This window comes from Phyllobates terribilis, unplaced genomic scaffold, assembly GCF_046119375.1.
Source record: "Phyllobates terribilis strain yellow unplaced genomic scaffold, ASM4611937v1 Scaffold_5__5_contigs__length_657084704, whole genome shotgun sequence".
Lineage (NCBI taxonomy): Eukaryota > Metazoa > Chordata > Amphibia > Anura > Dendrobatidae > Phyllobates > Phyllobates terribilis.
The window spans coordinates 57184029-57197977 of NW_027362765.1; the positions used below are offsets into that span (position 1 = coordinate 57184029).

The window sequence follows — 13949 nt, forward strand, 5'->3', positions numbered from 1 at the left end:
GGTCTGTGGTCCACACCTGCAAACCCACTCCTTTATTGAGGGTGTCTTGATAATTGCCAATAATTTCCATCTATAGTCTATTCCATTTGCACAACAGTATGTGAAATTGATTGTCAATCAGTGTTGCTTGTTGTTGTTTGATTTCACAGACGTTTGATTTATTTGGAGTTATATTCTGTTGTTTAAGTGTTCCCTTTATTTTTTTGAGCAGTGTATATATCTCTTATATATTAGAGATTCACTCTCTCTGGTAGGCATTAGACATTAGGCCTTAGGTAGCGTTCACACAGTGCTGTTTTTGTCCAAACACATGCAATTTTATTGCTTTCCACAGGCACAGCACCAAAACAAAATCATAAGCATAATTCCATAGCCTTGTCCAGTCGCAAACTAAAAAGAAAAGACCCTGGCTACTCATACACTGCTGAGCTAGGCCAAGCTCCGTCAAACAAAACAGCTACTGTCCATTGTAACCACTGATACTTGTGGTTTCTCTGCACAGGACCTGTGCAGACTCTTCTCAGAAAGGGATTCTTGCTTCTGCTACATCCAGCAGACTGATTGACTCCCCAGTCACTCTATTCAAAGAGAGACCCTGCCAAGACCTCTCTCTCAGCTACAGCTATCTTCTTGGCTGGTACCACCAGTAGCACACTCAATTCTGCTTCATCCAGCAGACTCACACTCCCTCAGGAGACGGTCCTTTCATGAAGCTACTTCCTGCTTCTTAGAAAAACCCTACAGGTGGCAAAGCTGGGGCTAGCTTAGCAGTGTCTGAACAGCCAGGGTCCGTATTGTTCAGTTTGCACCTGGACAAGGCTAGGGATTTTATGTTTATGGTTTTATTTTTGGTACTGTACAACCAGTGGAAATAAACACTACTTCCGTGTGTGATATAAAAAAAATCCTGTGGCTTGTGTTCCAAGTGGCTACCCGAGAGTGTGACCTGATATACAGGTGCATCTCACTAAATTAAAATATCATCAAAAAGTTAATTTATTTCAGTTCTTCAATACAAAAAGTGAAACTCATATATTATATTGAGTCATTACAAACAGAGTTATCTATTTCAAGTGTTTATTTCTGTTAATGTTGATGATTATGGCTTACAGCCAATGAAAACACAAAAGTCATTATCTCAGTAATTTGGAATAATTAACAAAGAAAACACCTGCAAAGGCTTCCTAAGCATTTAAGAACACCAAGATTACTTACCGGTAGCCGTTTTTTTCCTGAACCCATGACAACACACCTTGAGAGAGGGATCTGCCCCACCAAGGACAGGAAACCGTCTGAAATAAAAGGGCGGTACCTCTCCCTTGCTTCAGTTGGATTACAGAGCATTGAGAGGACCTCCAGAAAAGGTTAGACACATAACCAACACATTATATATATATTACACACACACACACACATATAGTCACCCAAAACGTAAAGTGTTCACCAGGGTGTGAGAAAGAGACAGGGGGGGGGACTACGGGTGCTGTCATGGGTTCAGGAAAAACCGGCTACCGGTAATTAACCTTGGTGTTTTCCCCTCACCCATGACAGCATACCTTAAGATAATTTTGGAGAATATGAGCACCCTAGGGAGGGACCAACGCCTGAAGTACCCTTCTCCCAAAGGTAAGGTCAGAGGAGGATAGATCCAACCGATAGTGTTTGTAGAAGGTGGATGGTGCAGACCAAGTAGCAGCTTTACATATCTGGTCAATCGAGATGTCTGCTCTCTCTGCCCAGGAGGTCGCTACAGCTCTGGTGGAATGAACTTTAATACCGTCCGGTTCCGGAACACCTGTAGATATGTAAGCTAGACAAATGGCCTCCCTAAGCCACCTAGAAATAGTTCCCTTTGACACCCCGTGACCTTTCCTACTCCCTTGAAAGGCCAGAAACAAGGAGTTGTCCTTCCTCCACTGACTAGTCATGTCTATGTACCGTAGTAAAGCCCTTCTAACATCTAGATTGTGGAATCTAACCTCCCCTGGGTTTTTCGGGTTACTGCAGAATGAGGGAAGCACAATCTCTTGATTACAGTGGAATCTGGAAACTACTTTCGGAAGGTATGCTGGATCTGTACGTAGGACGACCCGGTCATCATGAATTTGGGTGTATGGGGGATTAACAGAAAGGGCCTGCAGGTCACTCACCCTACGGGCCGATGTTAGGGCCACTAGAAGAATGGTTTTGAGGGTGAGGAACTTTGGAGAGATAACCTGCTGGGGTTCAAATGGGTCACCAGAGAGTGCATTTAAAACCAAATTCAGGTCCCAGGGAGGAACTCAGAGCCCGAACTGGCTTAGCTTTGGAACAGGATTTAATGAATTTAGAGACCAACATGTTCCCCGCCAGATTACAATTATATAGTGCCCCTAGGGCGGACACCTGAACTTTAAGTGTTCCCGTAGCTAACCCCAGGTCACGTCCCTTCTGTAAAAACTCTAGGACATCTTTAATTGGAGGTTTATCCGACAACGAGGAGTCTATAAGATCCAGGAATTTTCCAGAGATTCTGCTATAAATCTTAGTTGTTATGGACTTCCTACTACCCAACAGGGTGGAAACTAAGCCTGGTGAAAACCCCCTATTGCTCAGTAACATCCTCTCAAATTCCAAGCAGCCAGATGGAAACCTTTGGCTTGTGCATGGAACATCGGCCCCTTAATGAGAAGGTCCAGTCTGTCCGGCAGGACCCAGGGATCCAAAACCGACATTAGGAGAAGCAGGGAGAACCAGGGTCTTTTTGGCCAAAACGTGGCTATCAGAATTATCCTTGCCCCTCCTCCCGAATTTTCCTCACAACTGCTGGGATCATTACTATTGGTGGAAAAGCGTAGGCCTTCCTGAACTTCCAGGGTATCTGTAGAGTGTCTACAGCATAGGGATTCTCTGCTGGATCTAGTGAACAGAATCTCTCCACCTTCGTGTTCGCCCTGGTGGCGAACAAATCTATGTCTGGTGACCCCCATAGTTGGATAATCTGTTGGAAGACTATCGGGTTTAGAGCCCACTCTCCTTGTCTTCAAGTGTGGCGACTGAGGAAATCTGCCCTTGAATTTTCTACCCTCCGGATGTAAAGAGCACTGAGGGATGGGAGATGCTTTTCTGCTAGTTGCAGGATTCTGTTTGCTACTACCATAAGGGAGAGTGATCTTGTTCCTCCTTGATGATCTATATAAGCTACTGTCGTCCGATTGTCGGACCTGATCTGGACATGGCGACCCTGTATGTGGGGAAGTAAGCCTATCAGGGATTTCTCCACTGCTAAAAGCTCTTTTAGGTTCGATGATGTCCCTATTTCGTGACGTAGCCAGAGCCCCTGAACCGAGAGATCTGCTAGATGACCCCCCCAGCCGGAGCCACTTGCATCTGTTGTAATTGTATGGTCGACTGGTCTGGACCACTGCAGCCTGAGGTCAGATTCTCCCTGTTTGTCCACCATGAGAGGGAGTCTACTGTCTCCAAAGAAAGAGATAGTCTTTTTTCTAAATGTCCGTTGAAGGATTTTTGCGCTGACAGGACCTCCCACTGAAAAAGCCTCATATGACCTTGGGCCCATTTGACTGCTGGGAGACAGGAAGTCATGGAGCCCAGTAGGGACATTGCTCCTCTCAGGGACATCACTGGAGACTTTATGGCCCTTGAGACCAAGCTGATTATTTTGCAAACCTTGTCTTCCGGGAGGAAGCAGGATTGGAGTTGGGAATTTAGGGTCAAGCCCAGAAAGATCTGAGTCCTTGAGGGGGATAGTGTTACGCTCACGCCAGTTAGTCCCACTGGACCATGAACCGAGGAGTGCCTGGAGGGGCGTAACTAAGTATCAACTCGGTCCGATCAAGGTCACACGGCGGCTCAGTCGACTCCGTGAACCATGGAGGAACCGAGCAGAGGGACCAGGTGCTACTCCAGGTCAGAACCCGGTCGCAGCTGTTGACCCACACCGGGGAATGCAGGAACAGGCAGGTTAGGCTGGCATACAGACAGGTGGGTACTGGCAGGCACGGCTGGTATGAAGACAGGTGGGTATTGGCAAGCACGGCAGGCATGCAGACAGGTGGGCACTGGCAGGCACGGCAGGCATGCAGACAGGCGTGTACTGGCAGGTAGGAACGCACGCAGGATAGGGACCAGTAGAGACTGGGACACAGGAACGGAGCCGCAGGTGCGGTGGACAGCAGAGCAGAGCGAAACCGCAGATGCGGTGAACAAGCAGAGCAGAGCGATACCGCCAATGCGGTGAACAAGCAGAGCAGAGCGAAACCGCTAGTGCGGTGAACAAGCAGAGCAGAGCGAAACCGCCGGGGCGGTAAACAAACAGAGCAGAGCTAAACCGCCGGTGCGGTGAATAAGCAGAGCGGAGCAAAAAAGCAGGTGTGGTGAACAAGCAGAGCGAAGCAAAACCGCAGGTGCGGTGAACAAGCAGAGCAGAGCAAAACCGCAGGTGCGGTGAACAAGCAGAGCGGAGCAAAACCGCAGGTGCGGTGAACAACCAGAGCAGAGCAAAACCGCAGGTGTGGTGAACAAGCAGAGCGGAGCGAAACCGCAGGTGCGGTGAACTAGCAGAGCGGAGCGGAACCGCAGGTGCGGTGAACAAGCAGAGCGGAGCGGAACCGCAGGTGCGGTGAACAAGCAGAGCGGAGCGAAACCGCAGGTGCGGTGAACAAGCAGAGCAGAGCGGAACCGCAGGTGCGGTGAACAAGCAGAGCAGAGCGGAACCGCAGGTGCGGTGAACAAGCAGAGCAGAGCGGAACCGCAGGTGCGGTGAACAAGCAGAGCAGAGCGGAACCGCAGGTGCGGTAAACAAGCAGAGCAGAGTAAAACCCGCAGGTGCGGTGAACAAGCAGAGCAGAACAGAGCAGAAGGTGCAGGCAGACAGGACAGGGCTCTGTTCACATGGAGCAGACTGGAAAATACAGGAAGATAGTTAGAACACCCCGGAGGTGGATACGGAGGCAGGGAAACGGGACAAGCAGAACCAGATACACACAAGGTACTTACAATGAAGTAGCGAGTGGACACAAAACTCACAAACAGAAGTACAGAGACAACGAGTTGGAGTTAGGTGCAGGTTCAGACACTGCAGGAAAAGGGAAGGTTCGGACATAGAGACAAACAGGTAACTGGCTAGGACACTGTTCAGACAGGAACTGAACCAGGAACAAGATACAGGAACGAGCCTGGGAACTCAGCCCCCAGGGTGGCGGAAACAGACGAAGTCACAGATACAGGCAACAGGCCTGGGTATACAGCCCCCAGGGTGGCGGAACAGACAAGATACAGGACAGGATCTGGCAACTCAGTTGCACAGAACACACTGAATGAAAGTGTTGCTCAGGCACCCCTTACTGGGTGGAGGGGGTATAAGTATCCAGTGACTCACAGCAATAGGCTGGGGAGGCATTAGGAGTGTGCACACAGTAACTATAAGAATCAGGCAGTAGCCGCATCGCCGCCCTAAGCAATCAGACAAGAGACACAGCAGGTACTGGAGCAAAGTGTGCAGCCTGGATTGATAGGTAAGATGGCGGTCTTGCATGGTGGGAGGTGGTAAGTCATGCCAGCACGCCGCCAGGGATGTTACAGTACCCCCCCTTTAGGCCCCTCTTCTTCAAGCCTGCAAGGATTTTCTGCAGAGATTTTGGAGGCCGATCCTTCTCTTCAAGAAGATTACCTCTTCTGTCCACTAGAGGGAACGAAACTGGTCTCACCATCTTGGTGATTAGGATGCTTCCTCCCATCGAGCCATCCTCAGCAACAGATGAAGTGAGTGAAGTACCAGGAACAAGACACAGGAAAGTCTCTCTCCATTTGTTAAAATCGGATAGCACCCCAAAAGATTCACAGGACAACTGGAGATCCTCCACCAGGTTGGAGGGGTGCAGAGACTCGGGGGTAACCACCGCCTTGACGTACACTTTGCCAAGCTTACTGGATGAAGTGGGCGAAGTACCAGGTACAGGGTGCAGAAAAGTCTCTCTCCATTTGTTATCAGATAGCACCCCGGAGGATTCAGGAGGCAACTGGAGGTCCTCCGCCTGGTTGGAGGGGTGCATAGACTTGGAGGTAGCCACCGCCTTGATGGACTTATTGCCAGATTTGTTAGAGATAGAGGATCCTAGCTTAGGGACCAACTTCAGTCTGGTTTCTGAGATGACACGTCTGCGAGGCGGGGCAGTGCCTAAAGCCAGATCATTGGTACAATCGTCGAGACTGTGTGGGGACAATGCCTCCGCTTCCCTTCCTTCGGAGACTTCAGCGCACAGCGAGTCAGCGACTAGCAGATCTGGTGAAGAAGAAGAAGAAGACACGGCTGACTGTCCTGAAGATATGGGGACTGGACACCCCTTGTACCTCAGCAGTCCCCCAGGAAACACCATGCAGGATCTCCAGACCTGAGCGGGCACTAGATCTCTCGGCTCTGGACGACCTGTGGGTAAACCAGACAGCACCTGGAATGTGAACTTCTTCATGTATAATGCTCCAATCTGGAGCTTAATTTGTACAGACATATTTTGACTGTTTCTGAGTAGGGCTCGTCCTTCCGCTGACAATGCCCAAACCAGATTCTGGAGTTGTCGGACGGGAATCAGACACTGACTCTTCAAGGCTTTACGCCCGGAGCCGCAGGTGCGGTGGACAGCAGAGCAGAGTGAAACCGCAGATGTGGTGAACAAGCAGAGCAGAGCGAAACCGCCGGTGCGGTGAACAAGCAGAGCGGAGCAAAAACGCAGGTGCGGTGAATAAGCAGAGCAGAGCAAAACCGCAGGTGCGGTGAACAAGCAGAGCAGAGCGGAAGAGCAGGTGCGGTGAACAAGCAGAGCAGAGCAAAACTCGCAGGTGCGGTGAACAAGCAGAGCAGAACAGAGCAGAAGGTGCAGGCAGACAGGACAGGGCTCTGTTCACATGGAACAGACTGGAAAATACAGGAAGATAGTTAGAACACAGGAGATAGATACGGAGGCAGGGAAACGGGACAAGCAGAACCAGATACACACAAGGTACTTACAATGAAGTAGCGAGTGGACACAAAACTCACAAACAGAAGTACAGAGACGAGTTGGAGTCAGAAGCAGGTTCAGACACTGCAGGAAAAGGGAAGGTTCAGACATAGAGACAAACAGGTAACTGGCTAGGACACTGTTCAGACAGGAACTGAACCAGGAACAAGAACACTGGTCCTCCGATTTCCCTATTACCAGAAAGTCATCCAAGTAGGGTACAATCACCATGTTTTTGATTCGGAGAAAAGCTGTCACCTCCGCTATAACCTTTGTAAACAATCTCGGTGCTATCGAGAGTCCAAAAGGTAGGGCAGTAAATTGGAAATGCCTCAATTCTCCTAGGATGAATAGGGCTACCCTCTTGTACTTCTGGTAGTCTGGATGGATTGGTACGTGATAATAGGCATCTTTTAGGTCGATAACTGCCATGAAACAATTGTGGTGTAGGAGTTTTACTGTCGAGTTCACTGATTCCATCTTGAAAGTCTGGTTCTCTATCAGCTGATTTAGACTTTTGAGGTTGATACTTCCTCCGAAAGTAGGACCTTTTTGTGTCCCCCGTGAACCCTGGGAAACCTCTCTTCCTGTCGACAGCCTTCTCCAAAAGCTCGTCCAGTTTTTGGCCAAACAAGAGTTTACCATTACGAGGAATGGAACATAGTTTATGTTTAGACTGCAGGTCTCCTGGGCAAACCGTGAGCCACAGGGCTCGTCTGGCAGCATTACATAAGTTAGCAGACCTGGAAGCGAGTTTAACCCTAGAACGCATGACCATAAAAATCTACATTTTCACATACCTGGGACCTTTTAGGCCCGTGTGCAAATAACATGGAATAACTCAAACAAAAATGACAAAACTATATACCTGAGGAATACCTAGAGTTTCAAAATTCTAACTAAAGTAATCTTGCAGAAAATAGAAAACAATGAACAGGGCGGGCCTGCGAGGCCCCAGGTATGCGTTCTAGGGTTAACCGAATCCGCTGAGGAGTCGGCAAGGAAAGCGAACGCTGCTTGTAGTAAAGGTAGATTGGAGAGGATTTTATCTCTGGATATCTTTTTATCCTTGAGCTGGTCTTCTAATTGTTGAAGCCACACCATGAGTGACCTAGCGACACAAGTGCCCGCTACTGCTGGTTTCAGGCCCCCTGCCGCCGCTTCCCAGGTGTGAAGCAGGAAGGAATCTGCCTTCTTATCTAGAGCATCTTTTAGACTGCCCGAATCTTCCAGGGGTAGGGACGATTTTTTGGATGATCGGGCAACAGACCCGTCAACTTTAGGAATTTTATCCCAGGACCCAGAGACACTATCCTCAAAGGGGTACCTTCTTTTAGAGGATGAGGGCAACACTCCCGATTTCTCAGGCTTCCTCCATTCCCGGTCTATAAGGGTCTGAATTTCAGGATTCACTGGAAAGGAGCGTCTCTTTTTTTCCTCCAGGCCTGCGAACATAATGTCTTCCAGGGACCTGGCTGCCTTTTCCTCCCTCAACCCCATGGTAGATCTGACTGCTCTGACCAACTTGTCAGTACCCTCAATAGGGAAACAGGGCCTACCACTGTCTGATGAAGAGGAGGATGATGAATCACAGTCGGAGGAGATATCCTTATGGGATCTCTTTTTCCTCATAAGTAAGTCTTTCAGGGAATCTTGAACCTCTGTACGGATTACGGACCTCAAATTAGAAGCAAAATTCGGGGTGCTCTCCACTATGGTTTGGTTAATACAGCTAGCACAAAGCTGTTTCTGCCAATCTATGGAAAGGGGGACTTGGCATAAGGCGCAAACCCTGTGCTTCTGTTTGGCACTACTCTTCTTAGGTTCCTAAGGAATGAAGCACATAATAACTTTCGATTACTATTAAGTGACATTCACGAAGATCACTCACCCCTGAAGTCACAAAAGGGTACCGGATTTAGAGGCTGTGGCGGGTCATAAGATGAATCCCTTCTGGATGGCCCTGAAGCGTCCGACACCTTACTTCTCCTGCTACCATTGCTGGAGCGGCTGTCCGTGTGAGAGGCGTCCAACTGCTTCTTCCGCTGGAGTTGTTGAGATGGAGGGGTCAGCTGCTGCTGCTCCTGGCTGTCCTGGTCTGCCATAACTGCTATACCGCAAGCATGAGTATAGGCAGCGTTTGACCAGAACAACCCCTCCACCTTAAATAGGGCACATTCGGAACCTCCTCTGGTGCAGGTGTCCTCCCCCCTCCTGACGCCCGCCGGCCGAGGTTTGAAAAAGCCGGCCGGCAAGCGCTTCCAGGGCGCCGCCATGCTAGATCCGGGTGCCGCCCTCCGACTTCATCGGGCACGCCTCTCCCAGCATGCACCACGCCGTGATGTCAGGCGCGTCACACCCGGAAGACGCCGCTCCCGTGCAGCCAGCCAGGAGCCTGTGGCAGGGAGAGGACAGCGCAGCCGTCTGCGGGGAGCCGGAGCCCTCCTCACCGCCTGTGCACGCTCGGACAAGGCTCTAGGGAACCAAGGACGGCGCTTCTGGAACCTGGAACCCGGTGCACAGGCTGGTGCCCGCTCTTCCACACCGGAACAGACCTAGGTAAGTATGGACATCTTCTTCAGACAGGTTCCCATCAAGGACAGGAAACCAAACTGAAGCGAGGGAGAGGTACCGCCCTTTTGTTTCCTGTCCTTGGTGGGGTGGATCCCTCTCTCAAGGTGTGCTGTCATGGGTGAGGGGAAAGGGTCCCTTAGTCTGTTTCAGTAGGCTCCACATTCACGGGGAAGACTGCTGACTTGACAGATGTCCAGAAGGCAGTCATTGACACTAAGTAAATGGAAAGAAAATTTTGCATTTCATTTGGAAATCAAGGTCCCAGCGTCTGGAGGAAGAGTGGAGAGGCACACAGTCCAAGCTGCTTGAGGTCTAGTGTGAAGTTTCCACAATCAGTGATAGTTTGGGGAGCCATGCCATTTGCTGGTGTAGGTCCACTCTGTTTTATCAAGTCCAAAGTCAGCGCAACAGTCAACCAGGAAATTTTAGAGCACTTCATGCTTCTCTCTGCCGACAAGCTTTTTGAAGATGGAAATTTCATTCTCCAGCAGGACTTGGCACCTGTCCACACTGCCAAAAGTACCAATACCTGGTTTAGAAACAACAGTATCACTGTGCTTGATTGGCCAACGGACTCGCCTGACCTTAACCCCACAGAGTATCTATGGGGTATTGTCAAGAGGAAGATGAGAGGCACCAGACCCAACAATGCAGACGAGCTGAAGGCTGCTATCAAAGTAATCTGGGCTTCCATAACACCTCAGCAGTGCCACAGGCTGATCTCCTCCATGTCACGCATCATTGATGCAGTATTTGATGCAAAAGGAACCCCGACCAAGTATTGAGTGCATTTACTGAACATACATTTCAGTAGGCCAACATTTCGGATTCTAAAAACATTTTTTAAGCTGTTTTTAAAAAGTATTCTAATTTACTGAGATAATGACTTTTGTGTTTTCATGGGCTGTAAGCCATAATCATCAACATTAACAGAAATAAACACTTGAAATAGATCACTCTGTTTGTAATGCCTATATAATATAGGAGTTTCACTTTTTGTATTGAAGAACTGAAATAAATTAACTTTTTGATGATATTCTAATTTCGTGAGATGCACCTGTATATATTATATTGTAAAACATTCATAATTTTCAAATGGACCCTGAAATATAATTGTTTATGCGCCCAAATAATTGGTCTCTTTACATTTTATTAATATGAAGGCCTGCCATGTCTGCTATGTGGTGCGCGTGTGCATGCGATTATGGATGCACCTGTATGATACAAACAAATTGGCAGTATTTCTGCGTGTGCGCAGGATCGTGTCATGAACTGAATATCATTAAAGATGGTGGCAATACTCTGCGCATGAGCGAGATTAAGTTACTAATTGAAGAGAGCCACACAGGAGCGGTTTAGTTAGGAGACAAAGTAGTTCAACTAAGCAGTCTCTCCTTGCCCCAAACAGGATTTGATGTAATCTCTTTACTTCCTTTTAAATGATTGTGTCCAGACCAAATTCTATCCTGTTGCAGTAATGGCCTCCAGATGAACCTTAATTTAGAGGGGAAATGTGTAGAGGCGTCACTTGTTTACTGGTGACAATGAACCCAAGTGCACTTAGGTAAGTCTGGTTTCTAATATCTTAGGACCTGGTCTTTTATATGTACTGAGGGGACATTCCTGTGAGTTTGTTCTCTGGAGCATCTTCCCATAATCTTATGTATAGGGTATCAGCACAGGGAGAGACAACAGCTGAGTAGGGGCACCACTATTGCATCTACTATTAGGGTGCCAACCTCCACTGTTAGGTAGCGGTCAGCAATAGAGTTCATTAGGGTCAATATACTCCCTCATCCCATGTATGTTTGCGCCTTAGTCCTGAAATATAATAGATATATATGCATATACAGTACAGACCAAAAGTTTGGAGACACCTTCTCATTTAAAGATTTTTCTGTATTTTCATGACTTTGAAAATTGTACATTCACACTGAAGGCATCAAAACTATGAATTAACACATGTGGAATTATATACTTAACAAAAAAGTGTGAAACAACTGAAAATATGTCTTATATTCTAGGTCCTTCAAAGTAGCCACCTTTTGCTTTGATGACTGCTTGGCACACTCTTGGCATTCTCTTGATGAGCTTCAAGAGGTAGTCACCGGAAATGGTTTTCACTTCACAGGTGTGCCCTGTCAGGTTTAATAAGTGGGATTTCTTGCCCTATAAATGGGGTTGGGGCCATCAGTTGTGTAGTGCAGAAGTCAGGTGGATACACAGCTGATAGTCCTACTGAATAGACTGTTAGAATTTGTATTATGGCAAGAAAAAATCAGCTAAGTAAAGAAAAACGAGTGGCCATCATTACTTTAAGAAATGATGGTCAGTCAGTCCGAAAAATTGGGAAAACTTTGAAAGTGTCCCCAAGTGCAGTTGCAAAAACCATCAAGCGCTACAAAGAAACTGGCTTACATGAGGACCGCCCCAGGAAAGAAAGACCAAGAGTCACCTCTGCTTCTGAGGATAAGTTTATCCGAGTCACCAGCCTCAGAAATCGCAGGTTAACATCAGCTCAGATTAGAGACCAGGTCAATGCCACACAGAGTTCTAGCAGCAGACACATCTCTACAACAACTGTTAAGAGGAGACTTTGTGCAGCAGGCCTTCATGGTAAAATAGCTGCTAGGAAACCACTGCTAAGGACAGGCAACAAGCAGAAGAGACTTGTTTGGGCTAAAGAACACAAGGAATGGACATTAGACCAGTGGAAATCTGTGCTTTGGTCTGATGAGTCCAAATTTGAGATCTTTGGTTCCAACCACTGTGTCTTTGTGCGACGCAGAAAAGGTGAACGGATGGACTCTACATGCCTGGTTCCCACCGTGAAGCATGGAGGAGGAGGTGTGATGGTGTGGGGGTGCTTTGCTGGTGACACTGTTGGGGATTTATTCAAAATTGAAGGCATACTGAACCAGCATGGCTACCACAGCATGTTGCAGCGGCATGCTATTCCATCCGGTTTGTGTTTAGTTGGACCATCATTTATTTTTCAACAGGACAATCACCCTAAACACACCTCCAGGATGTGTAAGGGCTATTTGACCAAGAAGGAGAGTGATGGGGTGCTATGCCAGATGACCTGGCCTCCACAGTCACCAGACCTGAATCCAATCGAGATGGTTTGGGGTGAGCTGGACCGCAGAGTGAAGGCAAAAGGGCCAACAAGTGCTAAGCATCTCTGGGAACTCCTTCGAGATTGTTGGAAGACCATTTCCGGTGACTACCTCTTGAAGCTCATCAAGAGAATCCAAGAGTGTGCAAAGCAGTCATCAGAGCAAAAGGTGGCTACTTTGAAGAACCTAGAATATAAGACATATTTTCAGTTGTTTTACACTTTTTTGTTAAGTATATATATATATATATATACACAGGACAGACCATTTCCCATGTTGTATTTCATAAGTTTATTGTCTATGACAACTTCGTTTGTTTTGATGTCGTCTTATAAACACTGTATCTGATATATGCAACGATTTATGTGATACTTATTGTTTTTTCATCTTTGTAGTACACCGATGACAGTCTTATACGACCGAAACGTCTGCTTTTTGTACTACTTTATTATTAAAAATTCAAAAAGAATATACGAGTCAATTAAGTGCCAGGTTATTTACTGAAATCAGCATGACATGGGCAGCCATGCCCCATCAACAGAGCAGAGCGGAAGAGAAGTGGTTGAGATTGGCAAGTGTCACAGTTTCATAACTGATTGTGGCCTAGGTACGCTGTGATTGACAGATCAGCCGCCCTATGGAATCTGGAGTGTGCTAAGCTGTCAGCATTTTGATTGTCAGCCCTGCTGTCCTATCTGGTTTAGTCTCTGGGCGTTTCCCCCAGGTGTCTACCATCCTTAAATCATTTGCAAGGTATTTAGCTGGCTAGCTGCTTGGGGTATGTGTCAGTTGTAACTCTGCTTAACTGGATGTGGTTACTTAGCTCTGTCTCTTTCCTCTGACCCTGTTGCCGAACCTAGGATTTGTTATGACTATTCTTGTGGATTCCCCTTCGCTTTTGACGTACCCTCCTGTCATCTGACCCCAGATTTGACCTCTGACTATGTGATTGTTGTATTTTATGGTTTTGACATGCTTTCCTTTTAATAAAATAATACACAAATGTAGTATAGTCACAAATTCTAACAAGTGAAAAAGTGAATCTGCACGGTGAACAATATCAATGACAAAAAAACATGTAAAATAAGAAAAAGAAGTCTCCCCCTCCCCCCCCAAAAAAATATATATATAAAAGTTAGTCAATAATTTCTATGGGCCAACTTTTCCCTAAAACTAAACAGATTAATAGATGCAAAAAGAGGAGAGTGCTTAGAGGGAGCTGCTGTCACAAAGCACATCAGTGGAAATGTACAAGGGA

General features: G+C 47.3%; 1 protein-coding gene across 2 annotated transcripts in view; it reads right to left on the reverse strand.

Moving 5' to 3' along the window:
- Positions 1–13949, reverse strand: part of LOC141271967 (uncharacterized) — an 83194-nt gene that overhangs the window by 17841 nt on the left and 51404 nt on the right. The window lies entirely within an intron of this gene.